Source organism: Camellia sinensis, chromosome 12, assembly GCF_055761805.1.
Source record: "Camellia sinensis isolate YWXY chromosome 12, ASM5576180v1, whole genome shotgun sequence".
Classification (NCBI taxonomy): Eukaryota; Viridiplantae; Streptophyta; class Magnoliopsida; order Ericales; family Theaceae; genus Camellia; species Camellia sinensis.
Genome location: NC_138972.1, coordinates 45,652,808 through 45,673,141, shown reverse-complemented (window position 1 = coordinate 45,673,141; position 20,334 = coordinate 45,652,808). Strand labels below are relative to the sequence as shown.

The 20,334-nt window shown below is 39.5% G+C and overlaps 1 long non-coding RNA gene across 4 annotated transcripts in view; it reads left to right on the top strand.

The window, feature by feature from the left end:
* LOC145804478 (uncharacterized) overlaps nt 1-20,334 on the top strand; it is a 44,459-nt gene that overhangs the window by 13,589 nt on the left and 10,536 nt on the right. Inside the window, exons 2-4 of one of the 4 annotated variants that reach the window (XR_014346266.1) lie at nt 12,161-13,170; nt 13,271-13,372; nt 14,027-14,527. This is a non-coding gene — a long non-coding RNA (uncharacterized LOC145804478). Of the gene's footprint in view, nt 1-12,160; nt 13,171-13,270; nt 13,586-14,026; nt 14,528-20,334 lie in introns of those variants that run through there. The other 3 variants (XR_014346265.1, XR_014346264.1, XR_014346263.1) reach the window with 3 other exon arrangements.

Sequence of the window (20,334 nt, the reverse complement as noted above, 5' to 3'; positions counted from 1 at the left end):
GCGGGGAGATTCTTCGGGAGAGGACGAGGCTCCAAGGGTTTAAGGTGCCCCTTCTCGGCAAGGATCTGAAGTGCCTTGGACAGAGGCATGTAGAGAGCATGAAAGGTCCTGTGCCCCCGGGGTAGGTACTTTGGAGTCTGAGCGCTCTTACTAGCCGCACAAGCGAAAGGGTCGGCAGGCGCCACCTTAGCTTTCTGATCTTTCCCAGGTGCAGGGGCGAGAATAGGAGAAACTATTCTGGCATGACGGGGCCCATCCCGATTTTCCGACTGACTTGAGCTACCCTCGGGTGGAGTGGGGAAAGCATCCTCCACAGTTTTTGCCACAACTGCGGATATCTGTTGCTTATTCATCCCCCCGGCTTTCAAAGCCTCGACTGCCCACAGCAGTTGTTCGATGGGATCGGCATCTATCTTTGCTTTGTCTTTTCCTTTGGCCTCAGCCTGATCGAGGATTTGGGTCGATGTCGGCATGTCATTGCCATAGCTGGAGGCCATCTCCGGTTGGCTAAGTTCAATCACAATTCGCTCCAACAGCGGGGGCTCCTGGGGTACAAAACTCCCGGCATACGGTGCGGCTGGAGGTGAAGCTGACATTTCGTAGGCAAGATCCGCCACAGACCTCTGGAGATCACCTATCATCCCCATTAGTTCAAAGGTGGTGGGCTCACGAGCCTGATACAACTGGGGGGCCCAGACCGGATGCACAACAGGCGACCTGGGTGGATGTGGCATATCAATGTTGGTCTCACTTTGCAGAGTGATCCATTGATCCAATGCAGTCGTCATAACGACGAACTCTTCTGAATTCTGTGTCGTCATAAGTCCTGCCTCAGCAAGGGGGAACACCAGCTATTCTGTATCAACTCTCTGAACTCTCTGAACTGAAAGGGAAAACAAGCAGCATTTCAGCCCAAACAGATCGGATACGGGCATAGCCGGACAACTGCACTCCACTACTGATCACTGTTCCCCAGAAATCACTGTCCCTAAAACTGAACCTGATATCCGCAGATAACTGATTCTCAACAACACTGATACTGGTACCCTCGGGCCCGATATTCAAACTTGCAAACTGATATGTATTTTCCTGTAGAGATACATTCTAAAAGCATATAGCAAGTAAAGAGAGCCAAAACACCCCTATGTTGGGGTAGGGTTTCCCTGTCCTATTTTGTCAGGAACAAGGGTTCCACTATGCACGCAGCAGTTTCAAACAACCTAGCATCGGGTAAGCAACCTGTCCTAGTTTGGAATGGTCACTACGGATACGAATATGCACTAGGTCGAGTGGTCGAAAAGGGTGCCCCGGTAAAAACCGGGGTTTGTGTTCCCATACTGTCAGAGCCCATAACCGGTCAGCCTTATGGTCATGCTTGGACAAGACAAGCCTCCGGCAAACCGTTCAGGAATGGCAGATGGCAAACACGGTGTCCTAGGCGCACCAATGCACATGCAATGCAAAGAGACACATAAATGAAATCAAAATAGGATATCACGAGTTCGAGTCAAGCTCTCTAAAGTCCCCAGCAGAGTCGCCAGAAACTGTAACACGTCCGCGAGGGGACCTCGCTACAGTTCGGACTCGATTTGTGTCACGGTTCTTAATCTGAACCAAAGAGTCCAAATCCGGCAAATCGTTTTGAGAAACAGATTTTTGAAAAAGTAGTGCCAAACATGGACTGCTTTGCCAGATACAGAGTCGCCACCTAAATATTTTTTAATGGGGGAATTTAGGAAACCCTGACTCGGTGCCAAAGGCCACATGTCCGTCATCACCGGAGTTGTCTCGGCTTGGGAGCTAGGGTACGATTGGGGAAGGTCAGCTATGAGCACCCCCTCTCGCCCGATCCGAAGATCGGCCTCTACTAACCGTGATATCCGTTTTTGAAAGCGTTATGTGTTTTTAATCCATTTATTAGCCTAGCATTACTATGTTATGTGCACAGCAAACAAGTATAGACTAGATCGTCTAATTTGGAAATAAACATTGCATATCCGTTTGTCTTGAAAAACATTTTGCAATTTGCTACTCGCAAGTAGGCTAAAATACGGATTTCAACGAGTTTTTCCAACTCAAACAATCCAACCTTCACCCACAAGCATTCAAACAGTTTATCACATAAGCGTCTAGCCACATGGTAAGCATGCTGTCATGATAGCATTCACACGCATGCGGTATGCTAAAGCGCAAATACTTACAATGTACTCCGTGCTAAAACAGTAAACTACTTAGCAAACATGCGTGGTCCTAGTTTATGTCAAATTGACAAATGCAACACATAAAAGATGTACTTAGAATAGGCTCGGCTAACCTAAACATGGCATGTGAAGTGCAGCCAATCAATTGATGCACGTATTCAATTTGGAATCGAAGTACAAATGCAGTTAGCGTGATGTACCGAGCCTGATGCATGCGATACAAATGCATGGATGCACGCATGCATAGCATAAGGTATGCTAATTTAAACATGACCTATTACTAACCATCAAAGCAGGTAAGTAAAAGGGAAGAAAGAAGTGGGAGTTGGAAGACACACACACCACTCACGCACACTTATTACAGATTTGCCCTCACTCGGAGGGACCAAATAAATATTACAAATAATTAACAACGCAAGCTAATTAAATATTACAAATTTCCTAATTAGTTAACAAACTAATTCAAACTAGGAAAAGCAGTAAACCGCCTCGGAAGGAGAGCCAGATGCAGCGCATGCTAGGGTCCTGCTCGGAAGTGCACCGCCATGCATAGTCTGCCTTTGTTTTCCCTCCTTTACTCCTCTGGAGGCTGCCAAAACCTCAGGATTGCTTCTCTGGATGCTGAGAGACATCACTGGCTGAATAGAATTACTACCGGCAGTGAATTGTGATCTCCGGCACAAAATGAATCCATCGGCTGGTGATTTACTGCCGGTCAGCAAAGAATGCCTGCAGAACCTGCAACTCACAGCAGCAGAGGACAGAACTTGCATGGCAATACAATTCAAGCAATGTATGCACCAATCATGTCCCTTATCATGCTTGTGACTCAAAAGGGCATGTGTCTCGATTCTCGGACCACCAATCACGCATTTCCATGCATGATGGCCCAAAGGACCAAGTGTGCACGTTGGTTTCAAAATGCAATGCAAACCAACAAACAAATGAGGAACTCAACCTCAATCATGGATGATCAAGAGGCAATGCATGCGTGCAATGCAACCTAAGCATGTTGACTAGGCAGGCAACATGGCAATGCAAGCAAACAAGCAGTGAACAAGTATGCACGCTAGTATACGAGGCAAGCATGCAAACAAGCAAAAGGGTGAACTTGAGCATGGTTTGGGCAACTCTAAATAGGCCCAAAACAGTGCCCACAGTGCTATAAAATGAGGGCTAAATGGCATGCAAACATGCATGCACACAAGGACCAACACTTAAGCATAAAAAGGAAACTCTCAAGCACACTTGAGAGTGGCATAACATGGGCTAATGGCATGCAAGGTAAGCATTGAAAATCGTGTTAAGATGGTGCCAAACCAAGCAAACAAAACAGACTAAGTATGCAATAAATGGCCCAAGTACTTGAAGCAAGTCAAAGGGACTTGAACCATGGCTAAGCCAGCCAAGCCTCACAAGGCTAAAAGGACTTAAAATAGGTTCAAGACAGACCTAGACCATGCAAAGGGGGCCCCCTAGATGGCATCTAAGTGGCTCAAATTCGAAGACATGTACAATGGCCAAGGAACATGCTACACAAGCTTTCAAAGCATTAAGCAGACATCTAAGGCAAACATATGGGCATGCCAAGGGGACTGAAATAACATGTAGGGTGGTCCCAAACCACCAAATCAATGCAAAAATGTCATGTCATACATTCACATACTTAAGGCCAACAAGCCGGGATGCAAAGGGGCTATACTAAGCATGCCAAATCCGACCCAAACAACCTAGGACAGACCTAAAACATGGTAAAATGAGCACAAAACCTTCACAAGACTAAGCCTAAAACATGCTAGAGCAAAGGCTAACAACCTAAGGCATATTGAGGCAATAACAAGGCATTACATGGTAGGTATGCTAAGCATGCATGGTGTACCAAAACCAACACACAACAAGATTATATCATGGCATAATAAGCATGGAAAACAGCCAAGACATGATCAATACACACTCTATCATGATGCTCCCTCGAGAGGCCGAAAAGGGTCCCTTTCAAGGACAACAAGGAGAGGGGGTGGCCCTCTCCTTTTGGAGACTTCAAGGCACCATCTTCACCACTGAAATCTCTCAAGATTTCAGTGGTGACGAGGCCCAAACACCAAAGTCTCGAAACTTACACAAAAGAGCACAAAATGGGGCCTTACAAGGCTTAGGAGGGGTCAAACAAACCCAAACCACAAAACACTCTTAATAAACAATCAAGAGGGCTAAAAAACAGAACTTTTTATGTTATACACTAAGCACAAAAACAGTTCAAAGATAGGTAGAAAAGCAATGCAAAAATGGGGAATAAAAGGGAAGTTTCTCACCCTTGTAGACCACCTTCACAAATGATGCTCCAATAGCCCTCCTTGGCTTGAATCTGGCTCCAAAACACCAAAACCACCCCCTTAGAACCTTAGTAGCCAAAGGAAGGTGAAACACTAGGTGTTTGTGTGCAATAGTATGGACTAAAACACCTAGAACACAAAGAGAGTAAAAGAGAGATAGAATGTGTATCTAACCCTAACCCTAAAACCAAAGCTTCTCTCTGTGTTTTTTGTCTCTAAAATGTCTAAAGTCTCTAATCTTGAACAAAGGAGACAAGGGCTCCTCTTATAGAACTTCTTGTCTTGTAATGCTTACAAGACAAGCTTCTAAAGAGGGAGATCCCTCCATACACGTGTATGGAGGGGAGCCAAATGCAAGACAGCTGTGATAAAATATCTGCAAAAGCAGATGCACAGTAATCGGCCGGCCAAAGATGCCATTTTGGCAAAAGGGAGTGCCGACCGGCACTAAATAGTGCCGACCGGCAATATACATTGCCGGTGGAAGCAAAAACCAGCCGGTGGCCTCTGGCCATGGCCGGTGGTGTGTGGAGATGCCTCACAAGGCATTCCCTGCCCCTCCAAGGCAAGATTCAAGTGTTTGGTGCAAAACCAGACACTAAACGGTCGAATTCGGAGATCCTGAGGCAAGGCACGTAGCCGAGACCTCTGGGAACTCCAAACGAACACAAACATGGATGATCACCGGGTGTTCAAACGGTGACGTCCAAGTCTTGAGGACGGTCAAAAATGGGGTGTCTACAAATTACAAGTTGATAATTGAAGAAGTTGCAGGTCGATGTTTTCAGTGTTTCCACTAGGAATGCAGTGTTGTTATCATGGCTTTTCATCACTTAATGTTAGACTCATTTTTTAAACATAGTGATATGACACTTTATTAAAATATCTAAATTAATTTTTTCTCTTATTTATTCTTAAATCATCAATCAATCGTCTTATTTGCATATCACTAGACATAAAAAGTAGATCTAAAAAGTAGATATGTATATTATTTTTCTTAGACATTCTTGAAACATCAAATGATAGATGGACACATGTGTTTTAGTAAAAATTTTAGTGAATGTAGTATTGCTCTCATATTTTTGTCGTGTTAATGCCAATTCTTAATTCATGTCACAACCAACACTACAATAAATTAAGGTTTTAGAGGAGGGGAAAAGACATTAAGGACGAAAATGACAAATTTTTGTCATTATTGTATTTTTAGTGATCAAATTGAAAATTTAATATTAAATCACTATCCTTTTGAAATCAAAATTTTCGTTTGAAAAGGTAAATCCTTTTTGTATGAAATATTTTTTCCCTAAAAGTATATCTATTAGTGATATTTTTAAAATTATGCCGCTAAAGTTGGGTTTGGATCTAAAATTGAGTAGAGATTGGAAATGTTTGGAAAAATGTGATGGAACTTGGATCATCCCTAAGGAGCATTAAACTTAACCAAAAAAGGCGTTAAGGGGGTTAGAGCCAAAAACGTCACAACCAGTTTCCTCACGTCAAATAGGACCTGTGACAATAAACGGAATGTCATTAGCATATGTAGGTTGGGAGTTAGAGTCGAAAACAGCTTAAACTTAACCAAAAAAGGGCGTTAATGGGGCGAAAATGCAAAACAGCCCTCAAATCACTGTACGGACATCACCACTAGTTTTCTCACGTCAAATAGAACCTGTGACAACAGACGAAATGTCATTAGCAAGTGTAGGTTGGGAGTTAGAGTTGGAAACGGCTTAAACTCAACCGAAAAAGGCGTTAAGGGAGCAAAAATGCAAAACAGTCCCCGAACCACCGTACGAACATCACAACCAGTTTCCTCACGTCAAATATGACCTACAACAATAGACGGAATGTCATTAGCACATGTAAATTGCGAAGTAGAGCCGAAAACACTTTAAACTTAACCGAAAAAGGGCATTAAGGGGGTGAAAATGCAAAACAGCCCTCGAACTACCATGCGGATATCACAACCAGCTTCCCCGTGACAAATAGAACCTATGACAATAGACGGCATGTAATTAGCACGTGTAGGTTGGGAGTTAGAGCCGAAAAGGCTTTAAACTTAACCGAAAAGGGGCGTTAAGGGGGTGAAAATGCAAAACAGCCCCCAAACCACCGTACAGATATCACAACTAGCTTCCTCATGATAAATAAGACCTGTGACAATAGACGGAATGTAATTAGCACGTGTAGGTTGGGAGTTAGAGCCGAAAATGCTTAAAACTTAACCAAAAAAAGGGCATTAACGGGGCAAAAATGCAAAACATCCACCGAACCACCATATGGATATCACAACCATCTTCCCCATGACAAATAAGACCTGTGACAACAGACGGCATGTAATTAGCACATGTAGGTTGGGAGTTAGAGCTGAAAACGCTTTAAACTTAACCGAAAAAGGGCATTCAAGGGGCGAAATCCAAAATAGCCCCCGAACCACCGTACGGATGTCACAACCAGCTTACTCATGACAAATGGGACCTGTGACAATAGACAAAATGTAATCAGCACGTGTAGATTGGGAGTTAGAGGCGAAAATGTCTTAAACTTAACCAAAAAAGGGCATTAAGGGGGCGAAAATGCAAAACATCCCCCGAACGACCATGTGGCTCACACGGATAGCTTCTCCATGACAAATAGGACTTGTGAGAATGAATGGAACATAATTTGGACCCGTAGGTTGAGAGTTAGAGCCGAATACGCCCTAAACATAGTCGAAAAATGGCGTTTTGGGGGTGAAAATTCAAAACAGCCCCCAAACGACCGTGTGACTCACACAGATAGCTTCACCATGACAAATAGGACTTATGAGAATGGACGGAACATAATTCGGACCCGTAGGTTGTGAGTTAGAGCCGAATACACCCTAAACTTACTCCAAAAAGGGCGTTTCAGGGGCGAAAATTCAAAACAGCCCCCGAACCACCGTGTGACTAACACAGACAATTCCCCCATGACAAATAGGACTTGTGACAACTGACGAAATGTAATACAGACTCATAGGTTGGGAGTTGGAGCCGAATACGCCCTAAACTTTGTTGAAAAGGGGCGTTTCGGGGGCGAAAATTCAAAACAGCCCCCGAACAACCGTGTGGCTCACACGGATAGCTTTGCCATGACAAATAGGACTTGTGACAACTGACAGAACGTAATTCGGACCCGTAGGTTGGGAGTTAGGGCCGAATACGCCCTAAACTTACTCGAAAAAGGGCGTTTTGGGGGCAAAAATTCAAAATAGCCCCTGAACAACCATGTGACTCACACAGATAGCTTTGCATTGACAAATAGGACTTGTGAGAACTGACGGAATGTAATTCGGACCCGTACGTTGTGAGTTAGAGCTGAATATGCCCTAAACTTACTTGAAAAAGGCATTTCGGGGACGAAAATTCAAAACAACGCCCGAACCACCGAGTGACTCACATGGATAGTTCCCCCATGACAAATAGGACTTACGACAACTAAAGGAATGTAATCCGGACCCGTAGGTAGAGAGTTAGAGCAGAATACGTCTTAAACTTACTAAAAAAAGAGCTTTTCGGGGGTGAAAATTCAAAACAGTCTCCGAACAACCATGTGACTCTCACAAATAGGTTCGCCTTGAAAAATAGTACTTCTGAGAACTGACGGAACGTAATTCGGACCCGTAGGTTGGGAGTTAGAGCCGAATACGCCCTAAACTTAGTCGAAAAAGGGCGTTTTGGGGGCGAAAATTCAAAACAGCGTCCGAACCACTGCGTGACTCACGCAGATAGTTCCCTCATAACAAATAGGACTTGTGATAACTGACGGAATGTAATCCAGACCTGGAGGTAGAGAGTTAGAGCCAAATACGCCTTAAACTTACTTGAAAAAGAGCTTTTCGGGGGTGAAAATTCAAAAAAGCCTTCGAACGATCGTTTGACTTTCACAGATAGCTTCCCGATCATAAATAGGATTTGTGAGAACTGACGGAACATAATTCGGACCCGTAGGTTGGGAGTTAGAGCTGAATACACTCTAAACTTAGGAGAAAAAGGGCGTTTTGGGGGCAAAAATTCAAAACAACCCCCGAACTACTGTGTGGCTCACACAGACAGTTCCCCCATGACAAATAGGACTTGTGACAACTGACGGAATGTAATCCAGACCCGTAGGCTGGGAGTTATAGCCAAATACGCCTAGACTTAGTAGAAAAAGGACGTTTCGGGGGCAAAAATTCAAAACAATCCCCGAACCACCGTGTGGCTCACATGGACAATTCTCCCATGACAAATAGGACTTGTGACAACTGACAGAATGTAATCCGGACCCGTAGGTTGGGAGTTAGAGCCGAATACACCCTAAACTTAGTCGAAAAAGGGCGTTTCGGGGGCAAAAATTCAAGACAGCCCCTGAACCACTATGTGGCTCACATGGACATTTCACTCATGACAAATAGGACTTGTGACAATTGACGGAATGTAATCCAGACTCGTAGGTTGGGAGTTAGAGCCGAGCACGCCCTAAACTTAGTCGAAAAAGGACATTTCGGTAGCGAAAATTCAAAACAGCCCCCGAACAACCATGTGGCTCACACGGATAGCTTCGCCATGACAAATAGGACTTGTGAGAATTGACGGAATGTAATTCGGACCCATAGGTTGTGAGTTAGAGCCGAATACGCCCTAAACTTAGTCAAAAAAGGACGTTTCAGAGGTGAAAATTCAAAACAGCTCCTGAACCACCATGTGACTCACACGAACAGTTCCCCCATGACAAATAGGACTTGTGACAACTGACGGAATATAATCTGGACTCGTAGGTAGAGAGTAGAGCTGAATACACGTTAAACTTACTCGAAAAAGAGCTTTTCAGGGGCGAAAATTCAAAACATTCTCCGAACGACCATGTGACTCTCACAGATAGTTTCGTCATGACAAATAGGACTTGTAAGAACTGAAGGAATGCAATTCGGACCCATAGGTTGGGAGTTAGAGCCGAATATTACCCAAAGTTAGTCGAAAAAGGGCGTTCCGGGGGCAAAAATTCAAAACAGCGCTCGAACCACCGTGTGACTCACACGGACAGTTCCTTCATGACAAATAGGGCTTGTGACAACTGATGGAATGTAATCCGGACCCGTAGGTAGAGAGTTAGAGCCAAATACACCTTAAACTTACTCGAAAAAGAGCTTTTCGAGGGCAAAAATTCAAAACAGCCTCCGAACGACCATGTGCCTCTCATGAATAGCTTCCCCATGACAAATAGTACTCCTGAGAACTGAAGGAATGTAATTTGGACCCATAGATTTGGAGTTAGAGCCGAATACGCCTTACACTTAGTAGAAAAACTCGCAACACTTAGTTTAAAAAGCAACAACTTTATTAAAATAGCATCTACAAATTCTAATAATTGTCTTTATATATTTATAGGACGAAGAAATTACATATTACATTGTTTGTGCAGTTGGTTGGAATATATAGCGACCCCGGTCTTCTCCCATTTGATTATTGTATCCGGACTTAGGTTCCGTAGATTCTGTCATAGTATTGTTGTTGCTGTTGTTCCTTATTTGCTCATTTGAACTTATAGGATGTGCTGGGCAGGTTTGTTTCAGGTTGGTTGGGTTTAGAAACCAAGTGTTGCTGTCCAGAATTTTGGGTCTTCGCTCGAGCGAGGAGTTTGTCGCTCGAGCGAGATGTTATTTTTGGTTATTCGCTTGAGCCGGGGTTTGGTAGCTCGAGCGAGAGGTTGCGTCTGACTTGGACCTGTAGCTGTGCATTCTTGGCTCGAGCGAGCTTTTCTTCGCTCGAGCGAGTTAGTTCGTTCTTCGCTCGAGCAATAGTTCCTTCGCTCGAGCGTGAGTCTGGTTACAGACCTGAGGGTTTGAGTTCTTCGCTCGATCGAGTTTTCTTTCGCTCGAGCGAGCTTTTGGGTTGTTGGCTCGAGCAAGGTTTTCTTGGCTCGAGCGTATCTTTTCTGTGTCTGGTCGCTCGAGCGACCAAGTCTTCGCTCGAGCGAGCCTGTCAGGTTTAAATAGGCAGCAGCGTGTTTCAGATCTGTTTTTCATACACTTTCATATTCCAAAACCCTAGTTACGAGTTTTCTCTCCCTATACACACCTTCTCTCTTAGATTTGATCCACTTAGGGTGTGTTTCTACCATAGATCCTTCATTAAAAAGATAGAGTGAGTCGAGGGCTTCCATCTAATCTGAACATTTGGCGATTTGGAGCACTTTGGTATTTGGGTATTCATCTTTGTCTTCTCCATTTGGGTTGTTCTCTTCGAGGTAGGGATTTCCTACTCCATTTTATAGGTTTTGTTCTAAGCCTTGGTCTTTTGATATGTTGGGGATACTTTGGTAAATTTTGGGAAAAACCCTAGTTGTATTATTAAATTAATTTGTATAATTAATTCATGGAACTGGGAAAAGATGGTTAAATTCATGGAATTGGGGAATTCATTGATTAAATGGCGTAGTTGGATAATTTGAATCATTTATCTATTGAATTGTTGACAATAGTTATTTTCAGTTTAGAAATAACTGTTTTGGGCTATCGGTGGAGGATAGTCGTGATTGTTGTAGACATTGCATGTGGATTAGGAATAACTGAAACTAATCACAATTGGTTGAGTCATTAATTTTGACTATTGCATTGATACAGAAAATACATGTATTGATTGAGCATTGCATTTGCATACATTGTTTTGTGTGGGAGGAGATAGGGGATGTACTCCACGGTTTAGGGGAAGATAGGGGATGGACCTCTAAACCGGATTTTGTTTGGGAGGAGATAGGGGATGGACTCCATTAGCATCACTTTTATGTGTGCTTATCTATATTGAAGTGTTTTATTGATACAGCACTAAAATGTGTATCAATCTAGAAGTATGAAGTGTTTTGATTTGAGCTTGAGTCTCATATGTTTGTTGATATTCGAAGGATGTGAACATGATATATGTAATTCACTGTTGTAAGTTTGGCCAGGTTCTGAGCCATGTTGATAAAATTGGAAAGTAAAACATGTGTTAGACAATAGTGTCATGAGACTGTAAAATGAAGTAATTGATTATCTTGGTTAACCATCTGTTGAATGCTATTGCTTTATTCATTGCTTATATGTGGTTTAGTATATTTCTACTGGGCTGTGGCTCACCCTATATGGGAACATCATTTCAGGTTCAGGTGATAAAATACCTCCAGGGACTTAGCTTGGGAGGGTTTGGCTTCTGGATTATGAAGAAGACTATCTTAGTTAATTGTCTTTATTTATTAGTACATGTAAACATTCAAGCCTAGGGCTTTTTTTGTATTGAGTTAGAACTCATATTTTTGTATCCAAGTGTTGGCTTGGAAAGATGTAAGCCTGTAGGGCATTTAATTTGATGTTATCTGTAATGTTTTCGTTTAGTAATCCTCTGATGAATGAATTAATAAATTGTTTTCTTTGAATAATGCATGTCAATGAAATGTATATAATGGGTTTATTTTGAGGGCGTTACAGAATAAATATTGCATGATACATATATATACTTTCTTTTATTTCGAAGAAGACATTTCTCTATTGTTCTACCTTAAATGCATGTTAGAACATGTTCCATATGGATGATTGAATTGATATTTTGTAGCCAATTCTAATGTTTCGTTTTCTGTTTTCCTTTGCAGATGGCTTTGTTGTGTGGACTTGTGGATAATCCATATTGGTGTATGGAGAAGAATTTTCACTTTTGTGTAGAACTAATATAATACTTTTGTCATCCTCAACTTTTGTGTAGTTCATTATTACTGATACATAAAATTTTTGGCAATCAACAAATAATGACTGTCATGGTACATAGATCACCTTCTGTCGTGGTACATGTATACCATTTGTCGGCGTACATATAGGACGTTTTGTCATGGTCCATAGAAAACTTTTGTCGTGGTACATATATCACCTGTTGTTGTGGTACAGATTACAATGGTAATTTGTACCATGCCAAATGGTAATTTCTCTTGGTAGTAAATGTATTTTTTGTATACGGAGGGCTTTGATTTTTGTATGATATATTTTGTATGGAATTATTATTTTAGTTTGGACAATAGTTGATTTGTATGGACTTTGATATTTTTATTTATTTTTGGTATATGGATGCAAATTGTGGAATGATTGATAGTATGTATCATTTTGTTTATATTAGAGCTAGGCAACGAATCCACCGACTCGCCAGATCCGCCCGACCCGACCCCAAATGGGTGGATGCGTGGTACCTGGCAAATGGGTGCGGGCCAAGATTTTACATTTTGGCGGATTCGGGTCAGGTGGCGGGTGGCCCGCCATTATATCCGTGTAACCCAACCCGCTGTTTGTCTCCAGATTTTTTACATTTTTTTTTTAATATTTTTTGTACGCCCCCTCCCCCCTTCTTTTCTAATCTCATCATCAAAAGACCTAACCCTTTCTTCTTCTTTGACAGTACTCTCTCTCTCTTCTCTCTCTCTCTCTCCCCCCAAAACCCTACCCCACCCATCTACCGACGGCGACTTTCTTATCATCCGACAATCTTCTCCATCGGTGATCGAAGATCTGCTTTTTTTTTTACTCCCTTTTTCTGAGAATCTCAGATTAAAACCCTAACGGTTAGGGCCTACCCCTTTCTTCGACTGAAAGAGGATCGTTGATCATGGTGGTGGTGGTGAGTTCTGTTTTTGTCTTCATCTTTCCTCTTCTTGTCTTCTTCTCCTGAATCTCTAACTGTTTTTATTTTTTTAATTTTTTTTTTTGTTTTGTTACAGTTCTGAAAGCAAAGAGATGGTGAGATTAGAGTGAGGGTTCTACACACACACAGAGAGAAGCTTACAGAGAGACGAAGTTTACAGAGAGTTCGAAAACCAGAGGTTTGTGATTTTGATTTTATATCTGTTTTTGTGATTTTTGTAATGTTTATTGGTTGATGAATTTTGTAATCATATCCAATATATTGGTTGACACTCCACGCAAATTGTTGATTACAAATCGGTTGAAACACAAACGGTTAGGGCATGTATCAATTTGGATACTCTTTAATTTATGGCCAAGCTATGAAACACAATACCCAATTTTTTGTTGAATATTTTGCTCTGGATCTATTAATGGGCAGTGATGGTATGTTAATGTCTATGCATTCTCATTTACCTCTTAAACTGATTTATGGTATGTTAATGACTTGAGCAATTTGTGTTATAAACTGATTTAGAACTGCTTGGGAAATGAATGATTTAGGAACTACTTTAGAAATGAATGATTTAGGAATTGATTTAATACTATTACAGTGCTTCCATACAGATTAATTTTTGGACAGTTAAGAGAGGAGGGCATTTGAGATATTCAAAATGAAAATAATAGATTAATTTTTGGACAGCAACCTGTTAGACAGGGTTTTTTGGATAGTTCATTGGTTACTTTTTCATATTTATCATCTTTTTTATGCATTAGTCCTTCATGTATTAGCCCTTCTCTCTGTTTTGAAATCTGATTTGTATTACTTTTTCATGTATTACTTACTGCTGTAGACCATGGATTGAAATAGACCGTGTTGTAGTCCTTCATGTGAATGGGTGTAGACCATTGTAATGAATTTTGAGAGTGCTTTTCAAAGAATTATGCCCATTGTCCATGCTGTAGACCATGGATTGACTGAAATACATAATGCAAAAATACATAATTCACTCTCCTCAGTAATGCAACCTGTTTGAATGCAACCTGTTTGAATTGTAATGCAACCTGTTTGAATTATGGATTGAAATACAATGGGCATAATTCAAACAGGTTGCTGTAATTGTAATTGTAATTGTAATTGTAATGCAACCTGTTTGAATTGAAATTCATAATTCAATATGTATTATGTAATGCAACAAACAGGTAACATTGTAATGCAACCTGTTTGAAATTCATAACATTTTCCTTTGTAATTGTAATGCAACCTGTTTGAATTATGCCCATTATGTATTTCAGTGTGGACCATTGTAATGCAACCTGTTTGAATTATGCCCATTGTAATGAATTTTGCATTGCCTAGGTTGCACTGTCCAAATTGATTAATAGATGTGAATGAATAAATATTGCATTGTCTAGGTTTTTTTTTTTTTTTTTTTTTTTTTTTTTTTTTTTTGGTATGTTGAAAATTTGTAAAATTTCAGACCGCCAAACCGATTCGCATCAATTCGCCAATCCGCCAAATCCGCATCTGCCGGATTGGCGGACAGATGCGGATTGATTTTCTCCAATCTGCCAATTTGGTGGACGGATGGCGGATTGGAGGTTTCGTGGCCGCAACCGATCCGCGCCCACCCCTACATTCTAATATCATGTTTGGATAGAGTTTTCCAACTATATTTCCACAACAAACAGAAAACTGTGTAAAGTGCGATTTTTGAATTTTTTTTTTTTTTTTTGAAATTTAGCCTAACCGATCATCCGCCGGTTGACTGTAATAGTGCAATTTTTTTTTTTCAATTGACACATGTTAATTTTTATATATTTAAAAAAAAATATTTTCTGAATTTTTAAAAAAAATTTATGAGCTTTAATAGAATTTTGAGTTATGTGTTTGGTTATAAGTTATAAGTTTTTGTATCAAACATCACATGTCACATCAAAAATTCTCCACTCAATTCAATACTAATTCACCAAACAAATTTTTCACACTCAAATCATAATTTCAAAATTTAAAAACTCAAAATACAACTCCTATTCTCAAATCATATTTAGAAAGTTCTACCAAACACAATCTTAAAGTTTCACAACATTTGTGTATTTTTTAGGTGATTAGGTCCACCAAAACAACAATCACTTAAAACTTCTCAATTAAAATTTGTGCATAAAATTAAAAATTTTATTTTATTACTACTCATAAATCCTTTTCATATATAAAAAAAACAAGTCTTTTAATTAAATGTAGATACAAGAAAATATATTTGTTTATATGTTTTCATATTTTTTTTACTTTTATGTCGGTAAAATTAAAGATTTTGTCTAGAGTATTACAGTCGTCTTATTTGACAAATTTACTGTTTATTCACTATATTCTTGTTGATAGAACCAATTAAATCATGTATCCCTTCTCTTAATATAAAGTTTTATTATCATTCAGTTATAATATTTTTGTCGATCCATTATACATATGGTTTGTCCTTTAATTATTGTTTTGATTACCAAACTTTAAGTCCCATCAAATGAAGTAATTATTATTTTAATTAGTAAAAAGAAATTTTATTGATAAAAATCAAAGTACAAGACATTAGATAATATATATATATATATACAAAAGATATTTATATCTACAAAAAATTATACAAGAGCAAAGTGGGCATTAAGAAAAAAATTATATATCTATCTCATCAACTCCTTTCATTGTCATTGACAAAAGCATAGCATCCTAGGGAATCTGAAGCAATGTCCCAAAGCAGTAGAGAGGTAAGTGTAATTTTAGAAATTTAAGAGGAAGTTTCTGTAATTGTCATAAATTTCAGAGGAAGTTAGTATAATTAATCCAATAATTTTATATATAGGTATCTATAAATATACATATAAATAATTTAACTAATTTTGCTAAATAAAGAACTTTTTTTCTGTTTGGTATATGCCACGAGTCAACTGGTAGCACTTAAATATTATTGCAGATTTGGTGCTTGTTCAAGAAATGCATTAATCTAAGATTTTGAATAGCCCTAATTGACTAATGGTTCCAAGTAGTCAATTCTCGACCTCCTCCCTTGTTCTGCTCCGTTAGAGCATCCGCATCAGTATAGTCAAAATAATAAAAAGGTAAAATATAACTAGTAAATCACAAAATTGTTTCTCCATCAGGCTCAATAATTTTTTGTAAATTAACTTTTTGTTAAATTTGGTAGTGTCTTGTTTAGGCACTGTTCATTAGCTATATGATTTTTTATTATATTTTCTGAAGCAAAACTGGGCCAAAATCTTTAACCAGTCATCCACCCGGATATTCCACCGGATGTCTCGTGAGTGCCTGTAGCAGAAGAAGAAAAAATACTCAAAATTAGTCTAACCGGTCGACCAGCGGGTCAACAGGTCAACAACAACTTTTTTATTTTTTTTTATTTTATATTTTTTAAGAATTGTTTGGATGACACCTCATCAATTTAATAAAAAAATAAAGAATAACAAATACAATAAGAAATTAATATTTTAATAAAATTGAGTTAGAATAAAGAGTTTGATGCAGTGAGTACAACAAGGTGACTAGCTAAAATAACAAAAGTTGATTTTGGGTTATAATTTGACTCAAAATTTGTTGAGGCTTATCAGCAAAAGGGAAACTTTATCGATGAAGAAAAAAATTACAAAGGAGAACTTACATCAATAAAGAGGGGAGGTGCAACAAGCATCATAACTATACTCAACAATCTCAATCAGGTTGGCACCGAAGAGGAAACTCAATCATATACTAGCACAACACCCAAGATTGGCGAGGATCCAATCAACCATCCAAGAAAAGGAAAAAAGAACAGTAAAAAACAGTAAAAAAACAGAACACACCCAAAATAAACACCCCAAGTCTAATACTGCACTTTAGCAGCAGGAAACAACTAGGGGCAAATTCATAAACGCCACTCCCTGAGCTCAAGCTTCCACACAAACTATCCTCTGTTTTCAAAGATCAAGACAAACAAACACTAAGTATAAACACTGCAGCAACCATTCTGATATTTTCCTCAACAGCCACAACCCATATGATATAAGCACGGCTGATGTGGATGCTCTTATGCCCTGCTTCTTTTTCTTCACTTCAATTCTCTGTTGTTGCTTAGTATATCAGTAAATTAGAAAATTCCTCTATTTCCCTAAAAATAAAAAAATAAAAATCACACATGACATGAGAGTCACATGGGAAATTATTTCTGTAGTTGGAAGTGGATTTAATTTTGAGAATAGTTTGTGCAAATATTTAAGGCCTTGTTTGTTGGTTTAGGGGATATAAGGGGTAGATATAAAGTGAGAAGGACATTATATGAGGTGGATTTCATAATTTTTTTTTTTTTCCGTCTCTTTATATCGTTTGTTTAGTTTGGACATAGACAGTCCATAAATTATCTCTCTCAAAAGAGGGGAATATGCAATACTAGTCCAATGGTATATTATATATCCCTCACTATCGGATATAGATTTAATTTTCATCCAACGATCAAAAATAATTATTGTCTTTTTATTCTATGTTATATCGTATCCTAACTAAATATAGCAAAAAGAATCCCATAATATATATATATATATATATATATATATTTATAAGGAAAATTTATTTATAAATCCCCTCTTGAGGAATGATAATCTGTTTAGCTCCAAGAATTTTTCTTATAGCTCAATTAGTTCCATTGATTTTGGAAAAATAGATTTAATATATTATTTAGAAATTAAATTTACGACTATACCCTTATTTCTATTATATTTCCTTTCTTTTTTTCTTTTGTACTAGAAATGTAAGATACATAATATATGAGAATCAAGTTTGAGCTGAATTTTTATATGAGAATCTTTTTTGAAAATCTAAGTGATTCGTGATTAGATCAAGATTAAAATATTCCAAATCCCAAAAAACCAAAACACACAATCTAAATCAACAAGCACTTACGAAAGTGATTTAGATTGTTTGTTTTTCAGATTAAATAATAAATCGACACAAACGATTTTTACGTGGAAAAAACCACAATTGGACACCTCCAACTGTGATAAAAAAAACCACGGGCGAAACGCCACAAATCAATCCACTACTGAAGTAAAAAGATTACAAAGATATCATACAAATTACCCAACTTAGTCAATCTGTCTTCGAATCTTCTGTAACTCTTTTTCACGACTTCGTCTCGGAACTGATCAATCTTGAAGTTGATTCCACAACCTCACTCACATATCGAATCAAACACCTTTTGAAACTATACGCTAGAATCTTCGGAATCCACCGAAGAGAACTCTCTCTTGAATTTAAAGAAACCAACTCCTTGATGTATGTATTTTAGATCATGAGTGAAGAACTCTTCTCAAGACATCAAGGAAAACTCACCAAAATCTCTCCACAAGAAAACCTCAGAAAATCTCAAAGTAGATCTAAAAAGTAATCCTAAAGTTTGGAGAACCCAACTACTTATAGAATTTCGAATTCGGAAGCTCGCTCGAGCGAAGCTTATCTCGCTCGAGCGAGAAGCTTATCTCGCGTGACTTCCATAAGTACCTTCGCTCGAGCCATAAAGTCTTCGCTCGAGCGAGGAATAAACTCTTTCAGGTTTGTACGCAGATGCAGTTCTTCGCTCGAGCCTCCAATGCTTCGCTCGAGCGCACAATGACCTTTTTCAGGTTTGCAGCCAGACGCAGTCCTTCGCTCGAGCGAGCAACACAAAACAGCACAGAAATTACAACTCGATTACACAAGTTTGTTCATGGAATTGACAAGACTTAGGGACCTAACAATCTCCCCCTTTGTCAATACCCGGACAAAACTTCCTAACACAATTTCCTAAACAGACGAACTAGCTAAAACGATTACAACTCAAAGCAAACGAACTAGCTAAAACTATTACAACTCAAGACAAACCAACTATGCAACCAATCTCAAAACAAACTGGAACTAACATCTTGAACTAATAAACCAAACTTGAGGAAAACCTGTAATCAAAGCTAACTCCATCAAACCTGAAAAGTAACATATCAAAACAAACCATCAAGATATAACACAAAAACATATAGATAAAACATATAGCCCCCAAGATCCATATCAATAATAGCCACATCATATAAATGTCCAAATGCTCATCTGCAAAAAGAAATCATGAGTAACCACTCCCCCTTTTTGTCCGGGAGTGACCCAAAAACAACAACAGGCAGATACAGCAAACAAAAAACTATCCAGAGTAAGAACAAAAACTGTCCAAGAGAAGCATATGCCAAAAGTTAAGAAGGAGAAGATGGTGGCTGCTGCAACTGAAGAAGAGAAAGAATCTGAGCAAGCATGGCACTCTGCTCATCAAGGCGGCCATCAAAACCATCAAGACGTGTAGCCAAAAGATCAAGGCGACGTGTAACAGACTGCTCAAAGTGCTGTAGCTGGCCACGAAATGAGCGAGGACGTAGCTCAGGAAGATCAGGGGCACCGGCATTGGCGGCCTCAAACTCCTCCTCCTCGGCAAGGGGATCATCATTACCTGCACCAGAACTCCCAACCCCCGACACACTCCCCCTTACATGAGCCTGACTCTGAGAGACTGTCAATTTAGTAATGGGTTTGACAGGGTAAGCAAACTCATCATCATCAAAAACAAGAACATCAAGGGCAGTGAGAAAACGAGTAAGCAAACACCCATAAGGAAGCCCCAAAGATTTTCTGCCCTCAGAGACCCCAATCATTTTTGACACAATCATCTCCGGAAGGTCAATAGGGAGTTGGTGATGAATACAATACAGAACATAACCTTGGTCCTGAGTAATATGCGAGGAATGGGTGGTGACATAAAGATTCGCACACACGATGATATTCAAGAGACGGAACCGAGGAAGCAACTCATTTTGCTGAAGGAGATCCCCAGTGATCCAAGTCCGGTCAACACCACATAACTCAGAAGCAACACAATTAAAATCAACACCTGACCGGGTAAGAAACGGAAAAAGACAATTACGAACTTCAGGAAGACCAAGTAAAATCCGAAACACATCCCCAGTGATAACAAGTGACTTCTTCCTAACCCAAGTCTCAAAGGATGCCGGAAGTTCTTTGCGAATGGAATGGATATTGCAATAGAATTCCCGGATGAGACTCAAATTTTGTGGCCCGGAGAAATGCAACACTTGATCTCCGCCTAACGAA